The 6,728-nt window shown below is 37.2% G+C and overlaps 2 long non-coding RNA genes across 2 annotated transcripts; both read right to left on the bottom strand.

Moving 5' to 3' along the window:
* Nucleotides 1-3,446: 3,446 nt before the first annotated feature.
* On the bottom strand, nt 3,447-3,698 carry LOC107729789 (uncharacterized). The gene is made up of 2 exons (XR_001638620.1): nt 3,662-3,698; nt 3,447-3,509 (listed from the first exon to the last, which is right to left on the bottom strand). It is a non-coding gene; the product is annotated as an uncharacterized LOC107729789 (long non-coding RNA).
* Nucleotides 3,699-3,844: 146 nt separating this feature from the next.
* Nucleotides 3,845-4,254, bottom strand: LOC107729788 (uncharacterized). The gene is made up of 2 exons (XR_001638619.1): nt 4,060-4,254; nt 3,845-3,907 (listed from the first exon to the last, which is right to left on the bottom strand). It is a non-coding gene; the product is annotated as an uncharacterized LOC107729788 (long non-coding RNA).
* Nucleotides 4,255-6,728: the final 2,474 nt, after the last annotated feature.

Raw genomic sequence — 6,728 nt, 5'->3', positions numbered from 1 at the left:
TCAAATGCTGCGCAGCTCAGCATCTGTGAACGGTAAATGTTTTTACCTCATATGTGAGCCTGGAGCACAAAAGCAGTCATAAGTAGCACAGGTATATTTGCAGCAATAGCCAACAATACATTGTATGGGTCAAAATTATACATTTATCTTTTATGCCAAAAATCATTAGGATGTTAAGTAAAGATCATGTTCAATGTGGACAACTTTAAAGATGATTTTCTCAATATTTAGATTTTTTTGCACCCTCAGATTCCAGATTTTCAAATAGTTGTATCTCGGCCAAATATTGTCCTATCCTAACAAACCATACATAAATGGAAATATTATTTATTCAGCTTTCAGACGATGCATGAATCTCAATTTCGAAAAATTGACCCTTATGACTGGTTTTGTGCTCCAGGGTCACATATTTTTGTGGTTTTAGTTGTATGATTTTAATGCAGTCAGTCGGGAAATCATGACTGTTCATTGTGTGACACTAATATGAAACCATTTTTTTGTTTTTCTGAAGCTGTGAGAACAGATCTGACAACGTTGCACATATACAGTTGTGTTTGAGGAGGTTTAGCATTGCTAACAATAGTTTTTTTGACAGAAAATGCAAAAAACACATGTCATTTCTTAGTTTTACTGCTGTTTATTTGAACAGAACTCTCAACAAACACATTTAACACTGAAAACATTTTTATTTAGTTTTTTTTTTTATGATTGTTTGCACACTCAAATTAAAAATAACATGCAGTTAGTGAAACCTGACACTCAAAGAGCAAAGCCTCAGTCCAGATCTGCACAACTATAAGCACATTCTCAGCCTCACACTTTTTGCAAGACACTAAACACACATCAGACACAGAAATCTAACCTGATGTCACTTCTTTGCCATTTCAAGACACTGCTTTCCAAAATACCACACATATGAACCAATTGATCAAACACAGCCGTCAGGTGTGCAGACACTTAGGTGCTTAACCGTAAACTCAACAATCAGGTGTGAGCACTATAAAAAGGCAACAGGTGAATTTTTGTCTTCAACAAAAATGAAAGGCAGTGTTGCTGTAAGAGGGAGAGGGAGAAACATGGTTGGCCACAGAGCTATTTTGAATGTCCCGGGTCAGCGTGGTGGTAACATCACAATATATGCTGCAATCACACAGAATGGGGTCCTCCACTGGCATGCCAACTTAGCTCCTTACAACACTCACATTTTTAGACAGACTAAGTATTGGACAGACTAGGTATCTCAGTACCTTTCACCGGCATAACTCTTGCGCACAGTTTGCGTGTTGCTTGCTTGTGTTGCTTGACCCCTCCCCCATAATATCAATTGTTTATAGGCCACATATTAGGCAAGTTTTTTTAATGTTTATTTTTTTAATGTTAATGAAAGTGACACCAAAAATAAGGGAACATAATTACTAAATCCTTGGGGGGGCTGTGCCGGGGCTGAGCAAGTTTCTGATGGGCCCCGTCAAGCCCCGCCCTAAGGGAAAGGAAACCGAGAGGACAGAAATAAAGTAGACACATTGCAGTTTCAAATGATCTGTATGACCAAAAATAACAGAGTATTTTTTTGTTGTTTGTTTTCGCTGTTCGATCGCGCCGGCGCCTCACGCACACACATACAGCATTGCAAACGTTGCAGCCTGTTCATTATCAGAATAAAATACAGTCAACCAAACATAGATGCACTGGTTAATTTAAATAGTGCGTAGCCTACTGCGTAGTACAATCCGTGCCGTTCAGCCTGAGCTTGGGCCAAACACACATTTGCTCATGTGACGAGGATGTTTTTTAAGTGCGTTAAGTAAGCTTGGTTTACATAATAAATAATAGTTTAGCATTCAAATACATCGCAAATATGGACACATTTAATTGGATTAATGCCGAATGAGAGAGGTAGGCTGTGCGAAAACGCCATTTGCTTTCAGTTTCGCATTGAATTAGCCTATTTTTGGCTTGTTTAGCAACTTATATTTTTCATTCTTGTTTTCTTCTGAAACCGTTCAAAATTGCCTATAGGCTAGGTATTGTGTTTATCGTTTGTACATTATAACATTTCTCTTTATTTACCGGTGTTATGAATGTAATAATGCGGTTTCTGCTTATCTGTGTTTAACCTGAACTACAACGTAACATTAATGTAGACCTACATACCGGCACCTAAATATGATTTTATAATTTTATGCTATATAGACCTACCACATTACACTCCACTGAATGTAGTATGAACAGCAATAAACTACATTTTGGCATTTTACAATACTTATGTGGATATTTTGGATGAAAGCAACTCAAAAGTAGTGTAATGCATTACAATTCAGAGACAGTAATATTGTAATGTAACTAATTACTTTCAAAAGACAGTAACTAGTAATATATAATGTATTACATTTTGGAAGTAACTTGCCCAACACTGAAAAAGGCATATATACCTAGCACATTATGAACTACTGGATGTTTAATGAGCAGCAATAAACTACATTTTAGCATTTTAGAATGCCTAGTCATAAGTCTGTGGATATTTTGGTGAAAGTAACTCAAAAGTAGTGTAACGCATTACAATTCAGAGACAGTAATATTGTAATGTAACTAATTACTTTCAAAAGACAGTAACTAGTAATATATAATGTATTACATTTTGGAAGTAACTTGCCCAACACTGGTGACACAGCAGAGTTCACTGTGTCACTTCAGATGACTCCATAAGAAATGGTAGGCTTACATGATTGTGGTCTTGTTCCTCATATACCACGTGTTTCACATTCAGTTCTATAAAACAAAGTTGTGTTTGATCAAAACAGTTCAGAATTCAATTTCATGTGTTTTAGCCACTTTGACAACTATACAGTAAGGATACTAATTATGTCATTAATTACTCACCCTTGTGTCGTTTCAAACCCGTAAGACCTTCGTTCATCTTCAGAACACAAATTAAGATATTTCTGATGAAATCCGAGAGCTCTCTGACCACCAGTTAAACTGCTTCACACAACTAAAATATGCAAATCTAAAGATAGGAAAAGTGCAGCTTTTCTTTCTGTTAAAGGCAGTTTTACCTGGGAGTTTACTTTAACTTTAAAATAATATTGTCAGTCATATTAAAACAATAATTTATCCATACAACTCATCACTAGTAACAGCATTGCCAAGAAAAAAAACAAAAAAAAGCACTACCACTGTAGTGAATCATGCCACAAAATAACCTTGGAATATGCTCCCATGGTTGAAAAACAAAGATAAAAAACAGCTGAGTGCAAAAAAGTATAGATAAAGAAAATGCCTTTATTATGAGGATCATGTTGGCAAAAATGTTACGATTATTATTCAAAACTGATCTGATTATGATTAATCTATAAAGGAGCACATTTCTATATTTCAGAGTTTAAATACTTACACAATGGCAGCGTTAGGGCAATGTGAATCTGTATCCACAGCACCGACAATTCTTTTGGATGGAATTTGAAAGTCAATAAAATCAAAGCAACACCACACAGGAGCTGCAGGAGCAGCTGTTGGTGAAATTAAAAAAAATAGTTTTAGGAGAGAATGGGTATAAAACCAACATTAGCCAAACCTGTGCAAATGCAACAAATGAAATTAACGTGCCATAAATTGTCTGAAAAGAATATATTTTGTCTGGATTCGAAATGAAAGCCCTCACCATATGAAGTGCACCGCTTAGAGCAGAAGATCACCAGGAACAGCACACACATCAGGCTTCTCATTCTTCAAGATGTTTCTGATTAATCTATAAAGGAGCACATTTCTATATTTCAGAGTTTAAATACTTACACAATGGCAGCGTTAGGGCAATGTGAATCTGTATCCACAGCACCGACAATTCTTTTGGATGGAATTTGAAAGTCAATAAAATCAAAGCAACACCACACAGGAGCTGCAGGAGCAGCTGTTGGTGAAATTAAAAAAAATAGTTTTAGGAGAGAATGGGTATAAAACCAACATTAGCCAAACCTGTGCAAATGCAACAAATGAAATTAACGTGCCATAAATTGTCTGAAAAGAATATATTTTGTCTGGATTCGAAATGAAAGCCCTCACCATATGAAGTGCACCGCTTAGAGCAGAAGATCACCAGGAACAGCACACACATCAGGCTTCTCATTCTTCAAGATGTTTCTTCACAATGACAGAAAGAATCTGTAGAAGTTCTGTGGAGCTTGAAGCTCTCAGAGCTGATGTGTCCAGAATAACGTCTGAGCAGCTTCACATATTCCACATAAAGACATTCATGTAAATCTATTTCTGAGTATCAAAATTGCATGAGAGTAGTTTTTAGCTCCTCCTTTTCCTCAACCTTTTGCAAGGAGTGAAATTATTTCCATATGAAATTAACTCCTCATGAAGCCAAAACTCAGAAACTCTCACAATGCAAAGGCCATGCCACAAAACAATGGGCTTTGATCTCCATATCAGATAGGAAGACCTGGAAGAAAGACCATTTGCTCGTCGGCCCCTTCACCTGGGTACATGGTCCAGGTCACTAAAAGTTGACAGAGAAATGCCAAGAACTCAAGCTGCTATGCTCACATAAAACATTTACTATATCTTCAGAGTTCATGATCGTAAACTTTTAATTTTAAAGGTCTTTGTGCGATTGGTATAATGGTCTCAATTTCACAGTAGTCACTTGTATTATAATTATAGAATTGTGTTCTGCTGAGGGGGGGTCCCTCTTTAGGGGTCTGTGGGAATGTTTATCTATCTCCAGCCAGGTGTGACCCTTGATCACTGAACCTAACAACCTTATTTTATGTTTTTACAACTGATTTGAAGATTTCTTTGTTATCTGGTCTGAGTATATAAGGGAAGTGACAAAACACTACTTGGCTATTCTGTATTTCATATGCTCCATACTATGCATCTTCCTGAAGTCGGGTATGCATTTCATTTTTATTAAAAAATGTAATTGTGTTAAACACATTGTGCCCATAGAGCACACTGTATAGTTGTTTGTTCTACTACATGTGCGCATAGGCTAGTTACGTTTATTCTCTAAAACACCTGAGTGCTTTGCTATGACTTTTAGAACATGTGTCTTATGTTAAATTAGGATAACTGCTACATGTGTGACTATGTTAAATTTGTTTGTCTCCTGCGTGGAACACTTGACTGTTTCCCATATAGCTACAGTGTCTATGTACAGGAGCAGGGTTGCCACGCAGCTACAATCTGATTCACAATTGCATTATCTTTTCTAAATTGGCTTCTAATTGTTACTTTGTGTAATTGACATGATACAATTTTACCTGACTAATAATAAAATGTTATATTTGATTTATTCTGATCTCTGCTGAAATCATTATGACTAGTAGACTGTGAGGAGGCTTTTGTTACCGCAAATCTACGGCCAGGATAGGTCAATGAATGATATGATAGGAGCAGTGGGCACATCATCGGAGAGATTTCTGTCTATCACTGGTGCTAGCAGGTTGTACGGGAAAAGACGAAGTAAACAAGACTTTTTGTCATAAGCAAGCAGTAGGCGGCAGGCAAAACAGGTATAAGTCTACCTACACCCTCTGACTAGCATCAGACTGGCGAGTTTGTGATCGTAAGGTCCACCTATAGCCAACATGAGACTTAAAAGAGACATTAGGTCCCCAGTGAACGGATAATTGAAAGTATAGTGAGTCCGGAATAATCAAATATCTAAATTAATACATAATCGACATTTGTGAACAGTTTTTAATTAGAAACATTCCCTAAATTTAATGATCATTTAAAATTGGAGTCAGATTGAACACGGAGCTAGACTAAATTTTAAACTAAATCCTGATAAATTCAGAAGTGCAAGTAAAAGACCAAATATGCATTAAACCTTCAACCAGGCCGCTGGACTCTTTTTGGGGCGGTGGGTGGATCCTTACAACTCGATAATGTCCACTAAGGATTCAGACACGACTAAAAATGGCTGTCCCCTCAAATAGTGCCCTATTTAAGGGTATAGGGGGCGATTTCGGATACAGCCCAGGTTTGTGTGCATGCTCCAAGTCTTCTTCTTCGTTTTTAGTGTATCTCTGTGGCAGAATTGCAATGCCACATACTGGACTGGTATGTATATTACATAGTTTTGAGTCGATTTCAGTCGATTCGTGTGTACGCAGATATTTCTTGAGACGACACCGTGTTTACTGAATATTTTTTAGTACAAGGAAAAAAAAAGTTCAGATAGGGAAATCTCTTGCTTTGTGTAGATGTGGCCACATACTGGTATTAAATTAACACCAGGGAATGTACTGTGTGGGTGTGATGACGTTTTGTGCATGATCGGTGGAATTTATTCTTATCCTTGTGCTGTGAGAGCAAGTTTTTCCGTGCACACTGAGCTACTTCCGGCCGTCATTGCAAAAGATGCAAATGAGGTGGCAATGCAGATGCTTGAAAACTGTGATCAGGAAGTCACAGAGTTTCTGTTTCAACACGTGCAGGTTGAGTCTAAACTCACTTCTCCGGTCGAGCTGGTGTCTCAAGTTTCATTGCATCATTCATTAGGAAGCAACGCTTCAATCAGGACTGCTAAAAGGTTGGGGTATATTAATAATGTGAATGCGTTTGAGCGCTTACTAATATGCAGTTTCTGTAAATGGATTACTGTTAAAGGGGTCATATGATGCGATTTCAAGTTTTCCTTTCTCTTTGGAGTGTTACAAGCTGATTGTGCATAGATAAGATCCCTGAAGTTGCAAAGACTAAAGTCTCAAAATTAA

The sequence above is a fragment of the Sinocyclocheilus rhinocerous genome, unplaced genomic scaffold, assembly GCF_001515625.1.
Source record: "Sinocyclocheilus rhinocerous isolate Xijiao unplaced genomic scaffold, SAMN03320098_v1.1 scaffold4384, whole genome shotgun sequence".
Lineage (NCBI taxonomy): Eukaryota > Metazoa > Chordata > Actinopteri > Cypriniformes > Cyprinidae > Sinocyclocheilus > Sinocyclocheilus rhinocerous.
The sequence above is the reverse complement of the archived record's forward strand: the minus strand, read 5'-3'. Positions and strand labels throughout refer to the sequence as shown.